The sequence below is a fragment of the Wyeomyia smithii genome, chromosome 2 (genome assembly GCF_029784165.1).
Source record: "Wyeomyia smithii strain HCP4-BCI-WySm-NY-G18 chromosome 2, ASM2978416v1, whole genome shotgun sequence".
Lineage (NCBI taxonomy): Eukaryota > Metazoa > Arthropoda > Insecta > Diptera > Culicidae > Wyeomyia > Wyeomyia smithii.
In genome coordinates this window covers 235,286,525-235,313,329 of record NC_073695.1, presented here as the reverse complement: position 1 = coordinate 235,313,329, position 26,805 = coordinate 235,286,525, and the positions used below count along the sequence as shown (strand labels likewise).

The 26,805-nt window shown below is 40.9% G+C and overlaps 1 protein-coding gene across 4 annotated transcripts in view; it reads right to left on the bottom strand.

The window, feature by feature from the left end:
* LOC129720695 (nephrin) overlaps window positions 1–26,805 on the bottom strand; it is a 526,130-nt gene that overhangs the window by 249,251 nt on the left and 250,074 nt on the right. The gene's annotated exons all lie outside the window — the stretch shown is intronic.

Sequence of the window (26,805 nt, the reverse complement as noted above, 5' to 3'; positions counted from 1 at the left end):
GACCCATTAAATGCGGAGCCCAGCCGATAGTGCAAAAATGATATCCCGTAGCGCTCGGTTGCAGTAGGTTGTTTCGGGAGGGGGCGTTCACCGATTAACGTTTGTGGTTTTTTTTTTCACTCGTCTATCTTCCGCTGGCAGACACGAGCAGTTCACTAACGTGTGAGCACTAGCGCGCGCAGTCATCATATCGAATAGAGCGATAGCCAGCCGCCGCACCCATCCTGGAAAGCACACAACACTGTCTCTGTAGAGTCCGAGTGTGTCTATGGAGTTTCGTTTCCACTAGTTTCAACGCGATCCACCCACACTCGCACTAATTATACTTTGTAATATGATTATAGTCGAGCATATCAATGGTTGTCATTATCACGCAATTGGATATGATTGAAGGTAGAAGCATCCCTAGGGTGAGATCGACACCCGTGATTGTGTTGGAAATTAGAATGTGATTCTAATGGCCGCGCGTTCGTGTCGACACGGCCAATTGGCGGTAATTGGTGGAACATGCATTGAATTACAAGATAATATAGTATAATTGGTGCCGAGATAACATGCTTCAATAACCTGTAAGCCATTCTATCTCGCAGGTCCAAAATAAACATTGTAGAATAGAAGAAAAACACACCCCAAGACGCATAAGTTTGTGTAATCAATCCCCTTCGTGGGCTAAAGAAACATCAATTTTATTTACATTATTAAATTGAATACATTACTCTGGCCTATTTTCCGTCTGTCCGAACGGCGGAAGCTGCAGGAAATGAGAAGATCACTTTCATCTCGGGCCAAACCAAGCAAAGCAACCACGTGCGAAGCGAGGCTGGAATCGCGGAATATATATTTATATGAAAAAGCAATTGTGTTTCTCCACAACCTCTTTGGAGCCCCTAACGACACGGCGGTGGGTTGCGAACAGCGTGGGTGGAAAGCTTTCGCCCGCCGGTGGAAGATGCTCGAAATTATTCCTCTTCGCAATCGGGAAAACAGATCCTTCGACGATGCGAATGCGAATGCTTTCGAAACGGAACGCTAGATAAAGCCGCCGGAGCCCCGAGTGCAGTGTTTATTTATCCTGAAATTTACAGCTAGCGAGTGGCTAAATATTACATTGCAGGCTCCTTAGTCGGACGGGAGACGCGGTGCTGTGGCCAGGTGGCAGGCAGACACGAAAACATACCGAGTGAAATGCATTTTCCAGTTGTGCCTCGCAGTGAGAATATTTCTTAGTGCCATGTTCACTCGGTGAATGTTTGCACTGTTTCAGCACAAATACCCGGACAGCAGCAGGATGTGTGTGTGTGTGTGTACGAATCTGGGCTTTGTTGCAGCATTGTAGCAAGGTACAAGCATCAGCTGAAGGAGTCAGCTTTTTCGCGAAACAACAGCACTCCAGGCGCTAGAGCTAATGGTGCGCGTCGTGAGTGTATTATGCCAGTCCTGCACATGGTAGGAGTACTTTCGGTGTGGTGCCTGGGCTGTCCGCCTACCGAATCCATTTACACTATCGTCGTTTCCGGAGTGGAGACTTGGGTTTGATGTGGACAAGGTGGAAGGAGAGGGGGACAATTTCACCGTCGGAACGTTCTTGCTTACGTGGTTCAAAAGCAACCAGATCCTTCTTTGCTCGGCCTTTCGCTGTGTTGTGTTCAAGATAAGGCATTAGACGTGATGTAGGGTGGCTCAAGTGGATGGTTAATGACTCAAAGTCCCGAGTAATCCGAATGGGTGCGTTGGATTGCTCGCTTTTGATCTTCTATGGAGCGTGGATTGTTACTGAGGTTTCAAAAGAAAACCATAAAGAACAAAATTGTAAGGAATGTATTATTAGTCAATTCCGTAGCCGGCTGGCAACAGTATTTCTAGATTTAGTTGAAGTATTTGAGATATACTTTGATATTGTTTCGGCTTCGCAGTCTCAATAAAAACAGCGCTGATCTCCATGGGGTCATCGCCAACGTTTCGATCCGGTTGGTTGGGATCTTCATCAGGGCCTATTTTAAAATTTATTCCATTACATATAAACATAGAAAATGGGACATAAATTACATTTAGCTCACAACAAAACAGAAAAAACTCACTCGACACTAATCAGCTTGTACAGTAACAGAAAATATCCTACGTGTGGAAGTCAGGTTCGAAAAGGGGGGAATTGCACTGCGTCTGAAACATCAATTCTAGCTCTATTCTCACTTTTTTAAATCTACTCTAACACTATAACTGAATTGTTTATTTTGCTGATATTTGGGTTCAACTGTTTCCCGCAAAAGACGGTGTACGATGAGGGGGTTGTGTTTGTGTTTGTGTTGGTGGGGTGTTTCTAAAAGTTGTGTGTAACTCACAAAACAAACCTCGCTAAAACTGAAATATTGCAGTTCTTTAGAGCTTTTGTAATTAGTTTTTGATTCGGAATTTTAGGTTGTGGATAATGAATTATTTTCCATGAAACAACAACTAATCTGTTTAAATTTTCACTAACAATGAACCCAGCATTTTTTCAGATATACTAGATTTTCATTCTCGTAACCAGTTGTCATGCTTTGGTGAAATAATTCACTCGCACCGTTCACGGTCACGTGATAAAAATCGCTAAAAAGATAACTAAATGGAATTTACCGTTCTTTTGGTAAAGTGAAAAGCGATTCGACCAAAAAGTGTATCAAAATGAAACGCCAACATTGATTAAAGAGTGGACTTTTTGGAGCTGGTTTCATAAAGGTTAGTATCCTATTCATCAGCCGCTGTACAGTACACAAACCGAATTTACAAAATTACAGATCGCTTAACAGAATTCAGAGTAGTTAGTTTTTAGAAAATTTGAAACGGTGAAAATCAAACGAACACGTTTTTACTGCGCTTGGCGGAAAACTTGAATTTCTTTTTTCAGCGAACAAGGAAAAAACGGAAGAAAACAGAACAAACATTGCTTGATAGTGAAATATTTTATAATAGTGAAATATTTCCTTGTCATGGTAACACAAGGTCGAGGTGGCGTTTTAGCCTTATGCCAAAGCCCTGCTTCAAAGTAGATATTGTATCATTTGTTTTGCATTATACATTTAATATAGTTACTTTCAACTAAAGAACTGAATTTTGCCAACTCAACTCTAAATAATGGATTTTTTTTTGCTTCACATAAAACTAAATAATGGATTGTGGATGTTGAAATCCAAAATTTGAAGTTGAAACTGAGTACCTAATAATTGGAATTTTCAGAATTACAGACACTGCATCTGTAACTTAATCTTTACAATGGAGAATCCTAAGCTGAATTGCAGATTCAGAACTTAAGAATTCAAATACTCTGGCCCGGGGTTCTTGATTTTGGAAGCCGGATTGCTTTATGACGAATTTGACACTTGCTGTGGCCTCTGAAAACACCAATTCGGTGTATGATTGTAATGTTTTAGATTCTGGATGATGCGTTGTGATGACTTAGGTAAGAATTCAGTGCTCTATATTATTCGGATTTTGGATACTGAATCCTCGAATGTAGGCTCTGTAGTCTGGGTTTTCGGTTTTGGATTGTAGTTTTGGTTGTAAACACTCTGTTTCGTGTCCTGAATTCTAAATTCTAGATTGGAGGTAATATATTTTCAACTTCCCTGGATAGCAACGAACGTTTCATAGTGGCAATTTACGGTTGCTGGGAAACAGTAGAGAATGTAACATCAGTATGATACCCAGATGCCAGAAACCGGTTTAAGACATCATTTTGGAATCCAAGATGGTGACTGGCAAATACAGGTCAGACTCGATTATCCGGAAACTGGATTATCCGCAGACTCGATTATCCGGAGAAAATAGTTCGATTATCCGGAGTATTTTTTGTTTCTGTATTTCTATAACGTACTTTTGTCTTCCGGTCATTGGGAGGTTCGGAGTTGTTCATAATTGTAGCGGTACAAGCCCCGTTCTGCTTAGGCAGTTCGTTTTAGGCAGCTTTCCTTCGACCCATTCTTACTCAATAACCTCCAAAATCAAGATATTATGGTTTTTTGTTACCAATGAGGACAATCGCTATTGGTAAACCGGTTTCGGAATTATGGTAGGAACATATTCCTGTAATATAATGGCCATGATCATTGCAGTACTTAGAACCGCAAGCAGGCCTGTCCCGGTTCTGTTCCGGATACTCTCGGATTATTGAATCAAAACTCATCAAGCGAAATTAATAACGACTTGAAATCCTCAAAGTAGTCCATATCGAGTGTCTAGGTCGTTATAGATCACTCAAGAAATGAAAAAAAAACATGAGTGTTTGTTTTTACATCTTCGAGATAATCAATATAACATAATTTATTATTACGAATATATGTATAACAAATGCCGACAAACAGTCTAAAGAGAATTTTTTATTTTTTTCGTCGGCACATGCATTGTATACAACTTATTATAATAGAAAACTCACTGTTCTAGATGACAGATATTTAAAATTTAAATAAAAAAATGGCTCGATTATCCAGAAGGTTCGATTATTCGGAGCGAAATGTTTTTCAAAACTCCGGATAATCGAGTCCGACCTGTAGTCTATAATGTCCGAATCACTTACGAGTATTCCTGATCTCGGGATGATATCCAGAATCCATAAATCGTCCCTAGGGTCATCACATCAACCATTCAACCTGCTACAAGAATCTCTTTAACCTTGTTTGGTCTTGTAAGCGCTGTCGACAATTTCGAGCTCAGTGATAGGGGACCTTTTTTTGAATTATAGCCCTTCAGATTTCCTTCACATCCGCCAGTACGACAATCGGGAACAATCGGCCTCGTATTTGCTTTCGGTGATTATTTTTTCGACGTAGGACTACGTCTATCTGTAAGTTAGATACCGTAAACTGGGGTGACTTTGATCACCGGGGTGACTTTGATCACTGTACCTCTTTTTCGAAAATGTGGTAAAAAAGGACTCGTAGTGCTTGAGATTTGTCGTAATCTTCACTGATTGTGTGGATATATGTCTGCATTGCTATTATTTATGCATTTCCTGCTATTTAAAGAGTGTTTTACATGCTAAAAAATATTATTTGAAAATAAAGTGTATTTTTGGCGATTTTTGTTGCATACAAACAATCGGTTCAAGCAGATTCAAAACAACAATTTGCAGTATGTAAAATTTTTTAATTTTGTTCCCAGATTGTTGAGTCCCAATATCCTCCACAGCGTATTACATATTTCTTTTTAACAAAAACCCAAGACGTGGAGTAACATGCAAATTTGGACAATTTCATAAGTCATGTTCCTCGTGGACTAGTTTTTGATGATTTTAGACCACCTTCCCTCTAAGTGGATAATCATTCATATATATTCTAAAAATTTTGTATGAATTCTAGACATTCGCCAACATAAACTGTTCACGTAGAATGTGAATGGCCTCCAAGTTGCTTTCCATATTTATAAACTCGTTTAAGTCGTTTTAGGCTGTTCAATTTAGTGAAAGTAGCAAAGTGTTACTCCAAATCCATCAAAACAATGAAGTGATCAAAGTCACCCCGGAATGATGATTGGTGTAACATTTTTAGAGCATATTTAAAAACAGCAAAATTGTAACTTTTGAAGTAGTGACTGAATCTTTCTCAATGCATGCCAGTACTTGTTTTAAAAATATCAAACAATGTTGTTTTTAGTATATTCTGAAAATAATAAGGATACAATCAAAAAAGTGATCAAAGTCACCCCAGTTTACGGTACCTGAATTTGAAAATCTAGTAATTCAAGCAGGGAAAACCAGCGAAAAGAGGTCAGGTTTTGTGCGCTTATATTTCAGTCATTTATATTCAGGTTATCAAGGATTTGGCATCAACCGATCGGAAATTCTTCTACGGTTAAATTTATGTAACATAAACAACCTGTTGTATGAGAGACACTATTGAAAAATTGGTAAATAACATCGATTGTCTAAACCATACCGAGCAGCCAAACACTACCTCTGTTCCCAAGCACAGCCGACACTAAAGGATACAACCGATCTAACATTGTAAACGATTTGTTGTTGTTGTTGTTTTACTCGAGATCACTTTCTGTTTCCGATGCTTTTTTACTTCTCTTACCATTCCCTATTCTTTTTAACTCCTCCCTCTTTCCAACTAACTGACGAAACCTTGATATAAAAGGTACCATTCGAACATTCAACCCCATCATTTTCATTCTGAAACCGTACCAATGACATACGGAAGCTAGGTGCTAGCCGTTAAAAGGAGGAAAGACAAAATAGTACCGGTCTTCTCGTGTCAGGTTTCACCCGAAATGCTTGTGGCTGTACATGTTTACTGCAAAAGTACTGAAATGGTTGGAATTCTACCCGGAATAACCAGAGAACAAAAATCATCGGCATCTGGCACCTTTTGGTGCCTCAAAGTGTTGTAATTGAAGTGGCTAGTTGAATTTTCTCTTTTACAAAACGTTGCTAATAGCGGGGAAAGCCTTGTAAATAAGCATATTTTTCTTGGTGTTCATTTTTCGACAGCGGCTGGTGCAGCTTCCAAATATGTTTTTCTTCCGTTACCATTCCATATTCTTCTTAACTCCTCCCTATTTCCAACTTACTGACGAAACCTTCATATAAAGTTTCATTCATATATTTTATTTATATTAATTACTGTTCAAAGCGCTCTAGTTAATGTCTCAGCAAATAAAAATGCACTGTTAGATAAAAAATATAGAAAAATACCGTAGTCCTACGTCATGCAGTCATGTCTTTGATACCACCCTTCTACTATTTTTTGACGTAGAATTACGTCTCACGGCAACATTAGGATAAGGGTGCGAGGTGAAACACCGAAAACATAGAGAGCGTCACGAAAATTGTCCAATTGCGAATGCTTATAACTCAATTAGTTTCCCATGGATTCTCTTCACTCTTGCAGCAATCGATTGTAAAATTAGCTAAGCATCCACTAAAATGCAGAAAGTAGTGATTTTATGATGTCAACTATTTTACTGTTAAAAAAATGTAAAGCCTGGTTTTAAATCCAGATTTTGACTAATCAGGACCGATAACAATGCTGAATACCATCCCATATGGGTATTTTCAAAAGGGGGATCGTTCCCATAAGCCATTTAGAATTTCATAAAAGTTAATTTCGGTTTCTGGAAAACGGCTTGAGATAAAAAACCACCCAAGGCGTCGTACACAAATTACGTAACGCATGAAGGGGGGGTTGAGTTTGCGTTACTTATTGTGACATATGGGGGAGGAGGGTAGTTGAAACAGTTACGTAACTGTAATTTTTCTTCAAAATCGAAAATTTTTGGGGATTAAGTGTTATGTAATTTCAGGAGGGAGTCATATTAAATGTTACTTATCGTTACATATGGGGGGGAGAGGTAGTTGGTCTGAAATCCGGATTTTTAGAGTTACGTAATTTGTGTACGACGCCCAATATGTATATTTTCGGAAGCAGAATGAAGCCTAGAAATATCAAATCAACTCCAGACGCCACTTTTATCATGATGGCGACTTCTAGTTTCTGTAAAATAGTCAGAAATGAGCTAAATACCGCTTAATATGAGTACTTCCGAAACCGGGATGATGCCCAGCAACCCGAAATAGACCCCAGACGGAATCAGAAAGACACTCAGAGTTCGGAAATAAAATCCAGGCGCCATTTCGAATTCAAGACTGTCAATCATAACATCAGATTATAACCTTTTGCCAGAAATACATTAACATAGGACAAGCTGTGCTAATTCAACGTTAACCTTGAGGTTGTGTCTCATACACAACCTCTTGAACTGTTATCGCTAGACAACAAGGATAAACATGATAGCATATTTGCTCAATATAGCAGCAAACAAATACAGTGATAGTGAGAGTGAGCGTGTTGTCAAAAGACACGTGAAATGATTCATAATGATAACGGTGTGTTATTCTTCAATATCTACTTGCATGCAAGTGACACAAGTCTTAGATCGCATACAATTTTTTTACTGAGGATATATATTGTTCAACGCTTTTGCATAAAAGTAAAAAACAACCACCATAAGCGTGAGTATTTCTTACTATCCTCAAAAAAATATTACCAAGCGAACACGTGTTTTTACTGGTTTAGAGTAATAATCCGTGAAAGTTGGAGAAAACAACACGACAGCTTAATAAAATGCGAATACTCAATTCTAGGTAAAATTTTGTATGTAGTTTTTTATATTTATGTTGTTGATTCAAGGTATTCAATTTTACCTAAAAGTTCCTTCACGCACAGAAGGACTGATTCACGTTAAAAATTCGCATATGTGGGTTTTTTAATTACTCCATCACTAGGAAATATTTCGCTTTTATGCAATGTTCATTCTTTCCTCCTTCGTTTTTATATTATTCATAAAAAAAGAAAGTCAAGTCAACGGTCATTCTGCGACTGAAAACGTGTTCGTTTGAATTTCACTGTTTGAAATTTTCTGAAGATTTGTTGCTCTAAGTTTTATCATGTGAACTAAATTGTTGTAAATTCGGTGTGTGTAACGTACAGTGGCAATACGCGATTAGTGATGGATCCGAAAATTACTCCCTCGAAAGAAGTTTTGACGTTTCATTACAATAACGTCATATTCATTTTACCCAGGGGGATGACAGCATGCTATCTTTCTCTATTTTAAAGGAGTGAAGAGTCTTGCTGTCTAAAGAGGTAGGTGTATAGGATTTTTGCTGGACAAATTTATTTTTTATTATAGATTCATTTTAAACTCAATGCCGCCTTATGGCGGGCTTCAGCTAAATCTGAAAAAGCTTCAATAAATACTTAAAAAAAGTTTATGATGATTCATAATGATTTTACCGAAGCCCCTCTAAACTTAACTTGGACACTAGAGGGGTAAATGAAGCCCCGATATGTGGACGACTGTCAAACGTTTATAGTTTAGATAGGGCTATCATCCCCTTGATTACACCAAAAGAAAGGGTGAAGGTCATTTGGCTGGATTTGCAGAAAGTTTTATTTACGATGCGCGTGAATTATTTCATCGGAGTATGCCGGTTCGTCATAAGGATGAAAATCTAGTGTATTGGAGGGTGTTGCGTTTATTGGAAGTGAAAATTGGAAAGATTGGTTGTAATGTTTGCATTGGATAAAACTTGCTGATTTTATATGGGTTTACCTTCACACTCACTGACGAAACTACCCATGCAGCATCAATCATAGTAATCCATGATTTAGCAGAAAAAAAGTGACAGCTCTATCAGTCGAACTCTAGCCGGGATGGGAAAAACAGTGAAGCTACTCCGTTTAGCAGTGTGCGCGTTCTAAGAACGATACCTCGCCGCGTCAAAAACGGACATCGTGCGGCACTTTGTGGACACTGCGTACACCCGTTTCAGTATCTACAATATTCTGGAGCTGTTGGGTTAAAAACAGAGCATTGGAAGAAAGTCCGGTTCCAGACGGCTGATGGCCCTGAGCGACAAAATAATGAGGAAGACCGAGAGAAAAGTAGCTACATCGCTGCGGGCGCTTGGCTGGGAGGTCGGTGCAAACGGCCAAACAGCGAAAGAGTACCTGGTGAATATGGACATACATGTCAGGAAACGGGAGTCCCGTCCACTGGTTCCGGAGCCGCAGGCAATGACAAAGTGGCAGCGACGGAATAAGATAGTCATCGATTTTCCCGGCAAATCGCATCGTGGTGGTGGTGATAGACGACAAAACCTGGGATGGCAACGACTGGCAGGGCACTTCGTATTTTACTTCCCCCACGAAGTAAGTGAGCTCCGAGGTGAAGTGCATTTCACATACCAAGTTTCCCAAGAAGGTGCTGCTGTGGCTGACAATCAGCAAGAAGAGATTGTCAAAGCCGCTCTTCTTTCGCTCCGTACTGGGCGTGAACAGGGAAATCTATAGTACGAAGTGCCTACCGGAAGTTACGTCGTTCATGAATAAATACAATAAAGGTGAAGACGCGGTGTTTTTGCTGGATCTGGCGTCGGCCCACTACTCGAAGCGCTCGTTTAAGGAGATGTAGTGATATCCCCCAGCTGCACCCTATCAAGAATTTCTGGACAAACCTGAAGCGTAAAATCTACTCCATCAATTTTGTCGCGAAAACTGAGAAGGAATTGTTAAATGAAACGAGGAAAGAACTTAAAAACATGCCCACACGCATGTTTTCGTCTACATCAGCGAATGCTCCGGTTAACTGCCGGAAAGCCGCTCGCAAGGTAGTAAATTTTCAAGTAAACTAATATAATCTCCTTCCATGGGAAATTTATCAAACTCAATTACCTATCTGTCTTAGTTTTTTTATAACCATTCGGAAATATGCCATTTTTATGAATGCAAACGTAAATAGTCTTCTATTTCTTCTCGATGTTTTTTTTGTTAGAGAATTAGAATTACGTTGTTCATTGATGTAAACTTTTGTAATCTCGATGTTAGTTTTTTTTAACTATGATCAGCATTCGAGCGGTCGAAATGCAGTAAATTTTAGAGTATATCCATGAAAAAAAATTTTAACATCGAGAAGAAAAAAACTTACATAAAAATTTGTATGCAAGTTACGACGCTTGTATCTTGCATGCAAATTAATGTAGAAAAATGACACATCATTAGTATTATTGGTAATATTAATCATCTAGCTTGTCTTTCGACGATGGTTTCGCTGCCACTACACTTGTTTGTTGCTAAATCAAGCATATACGCTGTCATACAACCAATGATATTTTCAAAAGGACTTGAGGTTTTTTCCAAACTTTTGAGGGGGGGGGGGGGGGTGACATAGAAGTCTTGTTTATTTGGATTTCGAATACTTTATTTTCGAATATTGATTTAAAATTTCTGATTCCAGATTAATACTATCCGACGTTTCGTCACTAATTAGTGATATCCAGAGAAATGTTATAGTTTGAATTTTTAACGGTTAATTTTATGTTTCATTTTCAAGACTTGAGTTTAATCGATTTTTTAGAACCATTGAAAATTATGTTCTCAGGAAGCTCCTAATTTAGGTTGGTTTCAAAATTAACAATGGGAAAATTTTATAGATTAAATTATACTATAAATGTTCCGTCAGAAATGTGGTCGCATCTCCGACACAATTCCTCTATTTTGTTTCCTTCGTAAAAACAATCAGCTTACTCGCGTCACTGCACAGTTAGTCAAACTGTTCTCGCAATACCTGTTACTTTCTTAGTAGCAGATTTCCTCGAACCACCCCATCGAAATACCATCCCCTCCCCTCACCATGCAAGCAACATTATTTGTTGCGCAAAAGTGGACTCCGAAGTGCTTCCACTGCACTCCACAGCGGGTGCTTTATCCCTGTAGGTATTGTACCTGCACGAACGAGCATCAGCACTCGCTGGAAGTTATTCCATTTTCCACACCAAGCACTGGCAAGCCTTCGGAATCAGTGCTCGGGCGGACGAATGCTAACAAAGATAAGAAAATAGACCGGCTGCTGCAACTGAGTGCTGGCGGTGCATTTACTAGGCGGACTAAGACACGGTACCGTGCGCCACCGATTCAGAACCAGCAGCGATTAAGGCACAGGAATAATGATTTGTTGATTGACTTTCGGTTTGCCGGATCCCGCGCGCTCTCCTCGGTCGAACGATCACGAAGCGATTAAATATATTCGGTTTGCGTTTATCCGGGTCCGGGTTGGTGCCAGTTGATCAAAGTCAGCTTGATTCCGGATTTTATTTTTTTCCTCCCGTGCCGGGGCAGGATGTAGTTATTTTAACGATATTTTTTCCTCTCTTACCGAGCGTGGCTGAAAGCGATCGTCGACGAAAAAAACTGATGACATTTTTTTTATGCTGGGGTTTCGTTTCGGTGGTTGGACCGCTCTTTTTGTGCTGTGCACCCGCGAATAACACTCCAATTATTTTTTGGGCCACCGGTTCCGCTCAATTAGGGTTACGAGTGTAATTAAAAGTGTGCCCCAGCAGGGTGGGGGAAGAAGTTCACCGGCGGATCCTTCTGGATCCGCCAGAGATGATGCAGTGGGAGGATTATTTCTGGGGATTCCGGAAATGCGCATTCCGTGGGGGGCGGCTTTGATAATGCCGCTTTCCGGTGGGAGCTTATTCGCAATTGCTGCATTCAATAAGCTGTTTTAACGCATGAACGCTTCCATGGTTTGCGAAGTACTACCGCTCATAAGGTAGCCACAAAGTAGAGTTGGAGATGGAGGCGTGAAGCTGGGGTTAAGTGCAGAATTGGTAGTGAATAATGGGAGAATCAGAACATTTTGTTGCGTCTACCGGTGGGACTCAATCGGTTTGATCGGCTTAACAGGCTGTAATTGTCGAGCTGATCCGATTGCTATTCAAATAAGTCCCCGCGAATTGGTTCTTCTTAGAAAAAGATGTAAAACCACTTCGAAGTGTTGAAAATTTAATCGCGTCCAATGATACTTCCCAAAGAAATTAACGCAATTTAATCTTTCGCCGAAACAACGAAACGCTTACGTAAACAAAACAAAAGAACTTTCTTTCTCCCTTTCTCTCTGTCGTCTGTTTGGGACATTCGATGCCGCACTGTATTTCCGGAACTTTAATTCGAATTTATTAGTCAAATAAAAACTTCTGCTTCGGAGACTGTACACACCGCCTCGGAACAACGCACCGCGAAGCTGGCGAAGAACCAGAAAGGCAAATACAAACAGTCACTAGTAGATTACTCAACCGAAATTTCGTGACAGTTCAGCTTGGGATGGCCTCCACTTGGCTAACTGCTAGCTCTACGGAAGTCATATTCAATTTTGGTGGAAAAGTTTTTTCTTTTCTAGTTTGACGATTTGCAGGCTTCCGGATTTGCACTGCGTTCGAGTCACACTGAGTGTAAGTGTGCGAATTTTGCACTCCCCGGTGGCGGTGACGTCGTTCGTTGTCTCGTTTATTTTCCAATCCAGACGACCGACGGGTTTATTTTCCCAGCCTGTCGACTCAAGATTATTTTTCATTCCTACTTCTGCATCCACTAGCGGATAATAGAATAGCGCAGTTGACAGTAAAGTGGAATTGCGAGAGAATGAGAAGGTGCAGAATGAAGTCGGAAAACTTAACAATGTGAACGGGGCGTTGGAAAATCTGAAGAGTCGCTAAATTGAATGTGCGATTTGCGGAGAGGAGCTGGGAGAAATCAGAGAATGAACTTTTGGCCCGATTGCTCTCAATTCTTCGCTTTTCCTTGCTTTTAACGCGTTACGTGTTCCGCTGTGAGCTGCTGTGAACAATAATTGGAAGGGAAGTTTCTATTCAACTTTCTGGACCGATTCGAACCACCGCCGCCGCGCCAACTGAACCATCGAAAAAGGTTGGGATGGGATGGGAGAATCTAACTGCAGCCAATTTGTTGTGCTAGTTGGCGTTCAATTGGCGGAAGAATGTTTGCCATTGGTTTCCCATTTTCTTTCAGGGTAGCTGAAGCGAAAACTTTCCCCTCAACTCCGGTTGCAATTTGTCTGCCGAGTTGTGTTATTATCTTTAATTCATTTGCTGTCTTACCAGTACCACACCGGTCATAGGCGTGTGCAAAAGTTTCCCAACGTACCTGAAAAAGAGAGATAAGAAATTGGATTAGAGTTTGCTTCTCTTTCGGCACGTCAGCCTGGGGAGTTTTTGAGTACAATTGAGGTAACTTTCGTTCCCAGCAAATTAGCCGGTGGAAAAAGTGACTCTTATAACCTTCTGGAGGGTAGCTGCGAAGAATACAGCTCAACCAAACTTTGTGCCTTATCCTTGTCGCGCATCGTACAAACTCCGAAAGCTGAGCTCAATCGGTAAAAGTGCGATGCGATGAATTTTTCAAAGTTGCCGTCAAGCAGTAATTCTCGGAATAATATGGCACGGGTGATATTCATGATCAAACTTTTCGCTTGCTTTGAATGCCGTAAGATGGAGGGGGTGTTCGATTACCGATTTTATTATCATTCGAATTTGCTACCTATTTGTTCCAGATTCCCACTCGAAACTTTGCTCGATTTTATCGTTTTTTTTCTCAATCAACTGTGTTGATCGATCACCTGCCTTTAAATGGATAAATGCTGCAGGAAGTTCCCCTTAATTGATAGTGCATTAGTCAATTAGGCGCCTCATTATAGTCACTATGGTTTTTACATGCGAGCTTGCCGCGGACAACCTTTGCAACGGAGAGCTTTTCCTTTGATAATTATAATTAGAAGAGGGAGATGTCGCGATGCCACCGATAAGAAACTATGTTCGTTTCTGCTGAGAGACAGCAAATTCGGAGTAGTGCCGGGGGAGTCATTGGAAACATCACACACAAATTATAATTAAGATGTTATCAAAGTGCTTGTTCAGAACACGTTGCTGCTTATGATGAAGGAAATTTGGATGAGTGGTAAATGTTCCAAATGCGATTGAATATTTTTTTGTTTGAAGGCGCTTGATGAGGTGATTCTATTCTATTCTGAATTCATTTTGTCAATATTAGAAGTATCAGAAATGATAAAAAGATCGAAAATGTTAGAAATGTCATATACAGCGTTGCCCGATCATTCTTCCAAACATCTGGTAAAAGCAAAAAAAAATCGTGGAGCGAAAGGTCATTTTTTCGGATAAAATTACTATCGCGTGTTGCATATTGCAGTTGTGCGGCTGGAGGATAACACAATTCTACTGTTAGTGACAGACATGAGCATGGAGTAAGAATTGCTGCTGTAAAATCGAATCAACCGTCTTAGTTAAGGCGTTTGAATGAATATCTCAAAAATTTAGTGCTAACGAAGAGTTAAATAAATAAAAATACACCATCACTGAACAATAACGAGTCATACAATCTGCAGTGCAAACATGTTTTAACAGTCAAAGTGCATGAAGATTAAAATAGCATTACATTAAAATAGCACCACAGTTTGTAGTTCAATTTAAATTGGGAATGCATATTTGGTTTAAAATTTTGTCGAGTTAGGGAAAGCAAACATTAGGCAATCAACCAGAGGTCAGAATCTGTATTTTAACTTGATAATTTTCAATAGCATATTAATTTGCAAAAATTTAAATTACAATTATTGGAAACAATTGCTGCAAGAAGGAAGAAAGAAAATCTATTGAAAACTGACCGACTTAGAAGTATTTGAAAAGGGACAAACCTCGTGTCCTTTTCCGTTTTAAGATTTTCACTCAACCCCCCTCTAGCAGAACTTCCTCAGAGACGTAATTCTACATCAAAACAGTCTTTATAAGTAGGTGTAGCGAACGACAGAACAATTTTGTAGTCGTGTGTCGAAACATATTTGGATGTTCATCATATTTAAAATTTTCACTTAGTGAAGCACATTTTCATGTTAAAATATTCCTATTTAAATTTACATTTTTACCTCCTTATGTAACCGTACTTGAAGGTCAAAATTACGTTTGCAATATTTTTTTTCTGGACAAACAGTTTACTCAATCTAAAAAAAAATTCATAAAGAAGTTTGAGCATTCAACAAGCAGCTTACCAGACGACGCCGGTACAGCCACGAATACCTGCGGGCCCTTATACTTTGCCCTTTCGTTCAAACAACGCAAACGCGCGAAGTAATGGACGCTGAAAAGTTTTCGGGAAACTTTTATCCCCCCCCCATCATCAAAGTCACTGCTGAAGGGCATTCGGAGGCGGCACTCAACCAGTCAGTCAGTCAGTCAGTCAGTCAGTCAGTCAGTCGGTCACTTTGTACGGTTTCAATTTACGTCATATTTCCTTGTTACCACCAGCGTCGTCGTCGATTCCGCCTTTCGCTTTTAATTATTATTATCGACTAAGTTGAAACGAATGGAAAAGTTTCACTCTGCGAGGATGTGATTTTTGTGACACTTTGACTGCGAGAATATTACCAGTGCTCAGCGGAGAGTAGTAAGTTGTCTGTTCGGGTAAGCCATTGCACAAATATTAATCAGCCAAGTTTTCCCTCCTGCCAGGGTGGAAAGTTTTGCACCTTTCAATGCTCCGGCGGAAGTTTGATCGTAAGCGATGGCTCGCACTGAGTGCTGGTACCGAATTGCGTAATGCGTTTACCGGAATGTCCGGTTGAGTTGCTGCATTAAAAGACAAGACGATTATGAGGAAAAGTTTCTCGTTCCATTACGGACAGCATTTCCACTTCCACTGTTTAAGCTGACCGGCCGGCACTGTACGCACCGTAAGTTCGGATGGTCACGTAAGTCTTCTTCACTTCACAGCTTTGCAGCATGCCGACCGTTTGTCTGCCGGCAAACAGGAGCAATTCATTCGTCCCTAATGTGGTCATATATTGCTTTGCTTGCCTCCGGCAGAATCTCCGGCATCCTTAAATGCTCAGCCTATAGCAGCTCGCTTTAGTATGCAATATAGATACTCGTTTTGTTACAGGATATTGAGTTTTATTTCCATCACCGAGACTGCAAGCAAACTCGGTCCACGGTGGCTCTCGAGGGTTACATAAAAACCCGTGCCGTCAGCCCTTGCCCAGTCAAGAAGAGCCCGGCTTTGGCGAGCAACAGCACAAGTAAACGAATACATGTTTGCTTTATGTGAGAGCTCCCCGATAGGATGCCGAAATGTCTTGACTTCGTTTGTGCCGTACTGAAGTCTGCCGTTTTCGCACAAATTGATTATTCAAGCCGCTGCTATAGCCGTTCTAAGTAAGTACTGCGCAGGTTACCACAAGGGAATTAGAAGGGAATAGGATTTCAGTGGTTTTCAGCTTCCCCGAAGCTTCTGTCTGTCTGGTTCAGACGTCGTCTTTGTAGGGCTAACGTGGCAGTGATGTTGTAGGCATTTCACTGAATGAGATCAAACCGTTTTTCAGGGTTATAGAAGGACCGGCAAAGTCAACAGAAGAAGGGATGCTTCCAGCGTGAATAGAGAACGAAATAATTGAATCAAAACCTATCAATTTCACAAGTTCCTCCCACTATCCACAGGCAAAAGCAGGCCGACCGAATGGTTGACTACATCGAGCGCTGCAGGGGCGTACTTCGAGTGGTTTTAGTTTTATGCAAATGATAAAAAAAAAAAATTACATATTTGTCAATGGAGCCGTTAGCTTTTCTTTCGGAAAACAGTTCGACTTTTTTTTGGAACAGCTTGTTTATTGATACAATCCGAAATCCCGTCCCTGGACGGATTCACCAGTCACCATATGTAATTCGATTTAACTCGTTCACTCCAGAAGAGAGGCTGGTGCGTCGCGAACGCTGCACGTACCGTACTTACTATCATTATAATGTTGTCATCCTAGGGGATATCATCATCAGCTGCTATCAAGGAAGCGGTTCTCCAGGAAGTAAACAGTATTAAAACAGAATGATGTTACGAGTCGTCCGGTAGAAACGCGCCTTATCGTTTGAGGCGCAGAAAGCTCGACTAATTATTACTCACAATTAAGTGTCGCCAGTATTGCAGATTGTACTAACGCCTAACGTCTTTTGCGTTGTCCTTTTTGAGAATTGGAATTTAGGGCGAATTCGATGCGACGACGTATGATATAGGTTTACACTTTGTTTATGATTACAGCCAAGGTGGCGTGTTTGTGAGTATTTGAAATATTGCTCGAGCCTGGAATATAGGGGTACCTGGGGTAATAAGCACCGTTGAGGCAAGATGCACCCTCTCCGATTTACAATGGGGAAACATTTTATGAACAAAATAAAAAATCGATTATTTGAATCTTTGTTTTCTATTGTCACCCTGTCAATTTGGCAGCACTACAATGTCAAAAAATGTAAATAAATACAAAATAAGTTTTAGCTGCATACGGTCTAATTTTTTTCTCAGCTGAATTAAGTGTATTTAGCTCTTCAATTGTTGTTTTCCACCAGCGAAAAGTGTTATTGTGTTATATCGAAGCGAATTACCGCTATATAACCAGAAACATTCTCTTGTTACGTTCGGGGCATAACGCTTCTCGTAGCACGGGGCAAAAGGACTGTTTGTAAACAAATTTTTTGCTTGCATTTCATCTCGTATCCAGCATTGTACGGAAGTCCAATCGGCGGTCATGAATCGTTGAACAGCTAGGATCGGTGCTAGAGACAATCAAAAACGGTGTTTGCAGAAACCATGCCGTTCGAGTGTGTGGAATTTAAAAGACAACCATTTTGCCATAATTCATCAGATGACAAAATGAACCGTACTGCCCCAATATTGTGGTGCGTTCTGCCTCGAGAACAGGGTGCATTTTACCGCATTTGCATGGTGCTTCTTGCCCCTTTGTTGCGGTGCATTTTACCCCAGCAAGGGTGCATTTTGCCTCGATTGACGACTGTTACAAATTATTAGACTCACTTTAAAAAATGTGTGTTATGCATTTTCTATAATGTTTTAGCACCAGATACGAGTTTGAACGAATAAATAGGGTTTTTTTTTATTTTGATCAGAATATAACATTGGTTTTATCTCTCAGCTTTAACAAGAATATACTCTGCTCTCGTTAACTGGTGCGTTTTACCTCGGGAACCTCTACACGTGGGGAACCTGCTTGCTTTCGGTTTTTCACTAAAACACGCTGTTTATTCTGGAGCCAGTTAGTGTTCTCGGTAATGGCTGAAAATCGTGCCAGATCCCTACAAATCTGCATTGCATTCAATATCTTTGCTTTGGGCCGAAGGAACACAACCCAGGGACCCGGATATCCAGCCGGGTTTAGTTTTGCCCGTTGGATGGATCAGACCCGCGGCACCCGCCTGTATCGAACGACGAATCGATAGAGATTTTGTGTCCAGAATCGTTTGAGTCGGTAACTTCTTCGTCCATTTAGGACGAGAGATTCATAACCGCAGCTCCCAAAATACAACCGACGTCGTTGAGAAAAACAGAAAAAACTACACAAACCGTGTAGCCAACAAGAGATCTAAATAGATCGAATGAAGAAGCGGACTCAAACACGCGCGTATGTTTGCTTACATAGGGTCGAACAATTTAACAGCGGAGCAGGCAAAAACGATCCTGCCTCCTCTGAGGTTTACTTCCAACTGGGCTTAGAAAGTTAACAAACATTTCCCAATGAATATTATTGTTTGATGAAAAATGAGAAAATCATAATTGTTCTGGTGAAATTACATGGTGACAAAAAAGTCCGGTCACACTTTTTTGGGGTCGCCTGTAGCCTACACGTTGCATCTCTCTGGTGCCATCTATATGTCGAATGAAAGGGATATCTTTGCTGCCCAAAGTGGTAGAGTTTCGTTTCTGTGCAGTTTGTTTACATTGAGTTGTGAGCCATGGCAGAGTTAAGAGCAGCTGTTATCGCTGAATATGTGAAAGGGTACAAACCCGGACACATATTCGAACACCTAAAACCGCTCGGAATCAACCGGAAATTCGTGTACCGGACCATAAATCGGTACCTAGAGACCGGAGGCACCGAGGACAAGGCACGATCTGGACGACCATGGTCTGTGAGAACTCCAAGGCTGAAAAAGATTATACGAGACCGGATTCGCCGGAATCCCGCCCAATCTGCACGGAAGCTGGCCAGGAACATTAAAATAAACCGAGAATCAATTCGCCTGCTTCTGCGCAAGGATTTAAAACTTACACCGTACAAAAAAACAGGTGGTTCATGGGGTTACCAAAGCTACAAAGGACAAGAGGTGCCAACGGTCGCGGGAGTTGCTCGGTTGGCGCGCAGATGACGAGATTATTTTTTCGGACGAGAAGCTGTTCGTTTTGGAGCAAACAGTCAATCGCCAAAATGATCGAGTTTGGAGTGTGAGCCTCCAGCAAGCTCCTGCGGACAAGCTGAACGTTTCCCGGTTCCAAAATAAGACGTCAGTGATGGTTTGGGGAGCCATTTGCAAGAGAGGTAAACTGCCTCTTATTTTTATCGATAAAGGGGTCAAAATCAACGCAGAGTACTACCTGGACACGGTTTTAAATAAAAATGTTCTGCCTCAAGCTGAACTATTGTTTGAAGACGATTACTACTGCTTCCAGCAAGATGGCGCCCCGTCCCACACCGCAAAGGTTCTCAGGCGTGGTGTGAGGAAAACTTGATCGATTTCGTTTCGAAGAATGAATGACCTCCGTCGTCTCCGGATCTGAATCCACTGGATTATTTCGTGTGGGGATACATGATGTCGAAGCTAAAAGACTATAAAATAACAAATTTGGAGCAATTCAAGCGAGTTATCACGAAAATCTGGGACGAGATGCCGATGGAGCACTTGCGCGCCGCTTGCGACGACTTTCCGAGACGTCTGAAGCTTGTTCGATCAGAGAAAGGTGGTGTAATTCCGAGATATCGTCTGTGAAGTATATTTATGAGTTACTGAATAAAGCTATGAAAGCCAGATTCAGATTTTCTTCTTATTCTTTGAAATATTGAGATTTTCCTGTGTGACCGGACTTTTTTGTCACCCTGTACAGGTCGGACTCGATTTTCCGGAGACCCGATTATCCGAAGAAAATGGTTCGATTATCCGGAGTATTTTTTTATTGTATTCCTTAACGTACTTTTGTCTTCCGGGTCATTGGGAAGTTCGGGGTTGTTCATAATTGTAGCGATACAAGCCCCGTTCCGCTTAGGCAATTCGTTTTTGGCAGCTTTCTCGTCGTTCCTTCAACCAATACTTACTCAATAATTTTCTAAAGCAAGGTATTATGGTTTTTTGTTGACAATAAGGACAACCGCTATTGGTAAACCGAATTTGGATCTATGGCAAGAACATATTCCTGTAATATAATGGCCATGATCATTGCAGTACTTAGAAACACAAGCAGGCCTGTACCGGTCCGTTTTGGATACTCTCGGATTATTGAACCAAAACTCATCAAGCGAAATTAATAACGACTTGAATTCCGCAAAGTAGTCCATATCGAGCGTCTAGGTCGTTATAGGTCACTCAAGAAATAGAAAAAATACATGAGTGTTGTTTTATTTGGTTTTTCCATCTTCGAGATAATTATTATAACAAAATTTGTTATTAGGCGTACATATGTATAACAAGCGCCGACAAACAGTCTAAAGACAATTTTTTTTTCGTCGGCACATGCATTGTGTACAATTTATTATAATAGAAAACTCACTGTTCTAGATGAGAAATATTAAAAATTAAAAAAAAAAAATGGCTCGATTAACCGAAAGGCTGGATTGTCCGGAGCGCAATGTTTTTCAAAACTCCGGATAATCGAGTCCGACCTGTATATCTCGAGATTGACAAATATTACTTTACGTTGATAGGTGTTTCTTATGTGAAATTTATATCTGTCGAAGAAATGCAAATTTAGTTTCAAGATACAAAAATAATCTATCTGGCAACACTAATGGTCAAAAATAATATTCAATATTTAATCAGGGTTTTTCCAAAGACACTTGATGAAAATTCTGCCAAATCCGTGAGGGTCGTTACCAAGTGGTATGTACATTTCGTATGGAATGACACGTATGTATATATGGATTTTTAATTTGATAAATTTATCGTGTTCTGAAAAAGTTTAAGACCAAAAACACTGTTCACCCCGAGGCATTATGATCAAAACTCGTGTTACAATCTTTTCAAGACTCAATTTCAATTCGTCAAAGAATAAAAATATATTGAAGGGTTGCCAGAAATTTTATTTTTGGCTTTGAAAAATTATATCGCGTTCTTCGGCAAATAAGTGTACTCTGACTTCAAATGAAACAATTTCATCGTGTTTCAGAGAAAATTTTGTATGAAAAACATCTATGAAGCGAAGGTACTTAGAGCAAACTTCGAGTTACGGTATTTGTAACAAAAAGCGTAAAATTTTCTCTGATTTGCTTGCAATTTTCTATTCCTGTTTTGTTAAGTTCTCTCCAGCATTTTTTTGATTAGTGATATTCTAGATGATGCAAATTGAAGAATATTTGCGTTCAGAAAATCTACTGTTTATTGTTCACTGTTTACTTTTTACTGTTTACTGTTTACTGTTCACTGTTTACTGTTTACTGTTCACTGTTTACTGTTTACTGTTAATTGCTTATCGAACATTTACGTAAACCAATTCCGAAGAACGCAGTCATTCCAAACTAATCGAGCTTAACAATGCCTCGGGAAATCCACAGAAGTCAAAAACGAGCGAATTTAAAACGCATCTCGAGCAGATCGTGCGAGACAAATCATGCAGCAGCAGCAGCAGCAGCACAAAAGCGCACTAAAAGCTTTTGCACTTGAGTTCTGAGAGTGGGACACAATTTTCTCAAGAACCGAATTCCCCTCGGGGAAAACGCTGCCTGTGTAGCGGCGGTGATTGCTGGTTTTTCGCTTTACATATTCCTCACATCGGAACAATTGCTTTTCGACTCGAAATCCGCCTGCCATCCAGCTAGAATATCTTTTGAGCTTTCCGTCTCTCTCAACAACAAGTGGAGGAGTCTATTCGGCAACAAAGGGAAACGAAATTATTCCCCAAGCTGAAGTCTTTTCTGTCGGGCTCGAACAGAATATTTTGACTCTCCTTTGAGCGCGAATTAATTATCAAGTTTCAGTTTTCCTTTCAACCACCAAACACGGCAACGTCTGAAACTTAGCTTCTTCTTTTGCCAGCCGCAGGTATTTCATGTTCCAACCTCATTTGCCAGTTTTGAACGCAGTGGAAAATACGGTGTGTGTATGTGTGTAACGTATAATTTACTGTTCGTCGCGTGCAGGTACTGGGTAAACAGACTTCTAGGCAGCAGAAGAAACAATCCAATCCACAAGTGGTCGCTGCTTAACTAGGGAAAAAGAAGCGAAAAGTTGTTCTTTCCTTGAGCCGATCAATCCCCCGTCCTATTAGGGAACTGCTTCCGTCGGTATACATTACCAGCAATGATTGCTCATTTATTCACCATTCTTCTTCTGAGGAGTTACTGGATTTTCCACATTCGCAAACCCAGCTTGAATTCCTCCCGATCACGCTAATATTCAATTTTCCATCATCGACAAACGAGGAAAACCGTGTACCCTGTGCAAAAGCACAGCGAGCAACGGACAAACGAAAAAGCAAACAAATAGCATTTCCCACCCCCTGTTTCCACTACATTTTTTTGTTACCGTCCACCGGAACAGCATGTGATCGGTCCGATTGTTTGTGGAAGCAAATCACAGCCCAGTACAACTACTGCCTGTTGGTGTAGGCATACGCCAATGTAAGTGTGTGGGTGTGTTTGTGTGCGCACCTAGTTTCGAAATACAACCCACAGGACGACGACGACGACGACGACGGTGGGAGCAGCAGTCGAAATGCTTGTTTATGGTTCTTTTCGCTGCCAGCTAGCCTGCCAAACGCAAACGTTTCGGGCCGGGGAAACCGTTGCCGGGGGGAAGCGTTTGGGATTAAGCAAACAGGTAGAGAAACTGCGACAGGAAATTCTCCTCGGCAGGGTGAGCAATTGGCGGATGTATGAGATGGGAGTCAAAGAGGCAATTTCGCTTTTGCTTTGAAGCTCACTTCTAGATTGAATTTTAGCGAACAATGAAGTTAGGTACAAATTATCTGTTTCGTAATAAAACTCCCTTCCGATACCGCTACAAGTTCGGTTTGCAGTAATACCTGAAAGTGGATAAAACTTTTCACAACTGCAGCTTAAAAAAACTATCGAAGTGGTCTTTAGCAGTGGTGAATTGAAAGTTTTAAGTTTGCTTTAAATCGACCGATTGCGGGAGAACAAACAGAGCTTAAGGTGGGCAGACAGCAACCACTTCCAGTTGGATCACGCTTACCGTGTAAAGCCGGAAAGGCCAGTTTGGTACGTGCGTGTGTGTGGGTGTGCCTCGAGCAGACGCCGCCCGAACCGGCCGGACTTGGTAGGAAAATCAATAAACAAGAGGTAGAAATTACGTTTCAGTTGCCCGGTCGAGTGCAGGATTTGTCCTTGGAATCGTTCCCCGGGGATGTTTGCTACTGGAAACGACAGGCAGCAGGCTGCCGGAAGACTGAACGTCGGTTGAACGTGACCTTTAGTTATTCGTCTGGGCGGAAGATGAAACTCGACATCGTCAGAAGTGGAAGGGCAAAGTTTGGCTTTTCTAATTAAACTGTGACCTCCGGTTGAGTTTGCTGTGCTCGATTTGTTGGAAAGACTTGGCGCAAGTAATAATAGCATTTGCTTCGAGCTCAAGGTCATAATTTGAATCGTTTGTTAGATTTTGTTAGAATACTGCTCACACGTGTTGAGACTGGTAAAAGTTTAACGCTCTGGAAAATTATCGATGCTGTTGGATCGATTGGAAAAGTTAGAATTAACATCACTGATTGCACAAACAAATCTGATTGTGTTCAATTGTTAACTTGGTATTTACCATTCTGATGGTATTCACAACATCTGATCAACTCGTAAAAAGCGTTACTGTCTGAAGTTTCTATTTCTTGTATTATTTTGTGACACATTCTATGAGATTTTGTACTGAAGCCTATTTGAATTTGGTACATTTTTAAGACAGTTTTAGCAGACTTTTTTTTCTTTCGTTTTTCCCATTTTAGTCGTTTTGTATTATTTATGTTATTTTTTAAAGTTCCCATCCTTTCCAAATGCTTGTCACTTTTCATGTTGAATGTCGTCTCTTGCCACAGTGAAGTCGTTAGCAAACGCTTCAAAGCCTCAAATTTCATCAATCGCAGAGAATTTCACCAAACACTTCTTTGATCATTTCGTTCTGCCGCCTTTGAACCGTGTCGTGTGCACCATCTTCGCTATCGATTGCACGTCGTTCGTCGCCGCTCGTGCTGTCAGTTCTGCTGATAAGCGCAGGAAATTTTCGGGGCTTCCGGGCTGCGAACGATCCGCGCAGGAAAAAATGCCTGCGGTGAAAGCGCATAAATTTCAATATCGAACTACTTTTTTTTGGCAGCGAGCCACCGTCGATTTTGGGAAAGCCGGACGCCGGCGGACGGAACCATAAAGTTTCGAACTAATAATTAGAGAAGCCGGACCGAAATTACATCAGGCGAACAATTTTTGCGAAATTATTCTCCATTTAGCTGGGGGGACGCTGCGGAGGAAAAATTATTATTAAAAACTCAATTGCGCGAGACGCGCGGCAGACAGGCAGGAGAGGATTACCACCGGTGAAAAAAGGTTGTCCGGAATGAAAAAAGTTTTCCATTTCAGCTGCCCGGACTATCCCGATAGTTTTTCCGGCTGCACCGGAGTGCTCAATCGGGTTGTGTCGAGGCGGGGAAACCCGCTAGGGGAGGTCAGAAGTAATTCGGCAACGGCATTCAGTCGGAATAGTTAAATTGAAAACTCATAAATTGTGGTAGCCTGGCTTCATTTGCAGTTACAGTTGCAGTTCGTGACACAGTTGGAAGAACCTATTAAAATGTGGCTTGCTCATTCCGGTCCCTGCAGATCCCGTGCGTGGTACGGTTAATTAAAAATGTGCAAATGGCATGCGAGCAAACCATGAAGTTTTGCCATCTGGTTGTGATTTTCTACGGTTAGTTATAATGAGCGCATCGCAGTGTGATTTCTATAGTTAGTGGTAAAGCTCTTGCCTAGCATTCCTGTCGGATTACACTTCCTCCCGAATTAAACCGCAATTTATTTTATAGGTTGTAAGTATGTTTCGGACGTAACAGACGGCTTGCCAATATTGGTAGATGATTTCTCGAATCCAATTTCAGCTACGAACTTCACCGAATCTGGCGAAACATGAGACGAAATAATTGTATTTTCTTAAATCGAATTTAAAATTCCCAAGTTCATCTCGCATTTGAGCGTCTTTCCGATGCTCGTATCCTCTTAAAGAAGCACTTTGTTCACCTCAACAGTCGTCAACGTCGTGCGCGAAAGCTAGAATAGTATTTAGGAGCGCTTCCGTTCGGCAAAACTCTTCAACAAAAGTGAGAAAATTGGATGATAAGAGAAAATTTCTTAAACAAACCCTCCCACGTATAACCAACGCAGGCGGCTTCGTCCGAAATAGGAAGCACCAACCAAGTTTGCACCATCGAAATCACGTCAATTTCCCCTTTGGGTTGTCTGTCCTTCACTCCTCTGCCGCCTCCTTCGCAACAAAGACTACGACAACTGGGACAACAGCCACAAGAACCCAAAGGTTCAAACAGGAAAGATTCCCATCAGCAAGGGCCACGGAAGATGTTCGGTTGTTCGCACTATTAGATTATCGCCTGCTCTGAAAATCAATCTAAATGCTTATGGTTGTTTAGTTTTCATTTTCTCACCCCTGGAATCATGCGTCGGAACAGACAGATTAGGCAAACTCCGGCCACAGCTTAGATTGAAGGTCGAGCCGAATTTATATCGCTATAAATTTCAATGAACTCCACCCGCTACTATTCGAGTGCCAAAATACAGCCTCTTTTTTGACAGGGGATTCGGGGAAACAATTTAAACCAAGGCAATTTGTAGTGTTGTGGTCCTAAAAAAACAATTATTAGCCTGAAAAAAACGAGTACAACAACAGAGCTGACATTATTTGTTCATTTCCAAACTAGGAACCCAACTCAGCGAGACAAAGCTCAATCAATAGAGAGAGAGAGCGAAAAAATAGAGGAAGTTTTAAACTGCTTTGGGGGCAGTCCGAAACAAGCGGGAGTTGTCACGTACGATTGCAGTTTCAGTCGTTTACGCCGCTGCTCTGCTGCGGAAGACAGATGAGTGAAGTTGGAAACTCTCGGGCTGTTTTGCGACGATCCGAGGCGGTTTCTAGCAGTAAAAATAATAGCCGGCCGAAAGTTTGCTGAAGCTGAGCCCGTAGAAATTTTTCAATTATTTTATCGACCTACTTGCAGAGGTGAAGTTCCGCGGAACGTGCGACGGGGTCTTTAGGCTAATTATTGTTTTACTGGTTATTGCTAGGGAAACGGGTTTTATTTTTCAGTTTTTATCCCTAAATTTTATTAGTGAATGCATAATTTTACTCATTTTTATTCATTTGTTAGTTTTTTATGCATTAAATTAGTCGTTGTTCAACGGATAGAT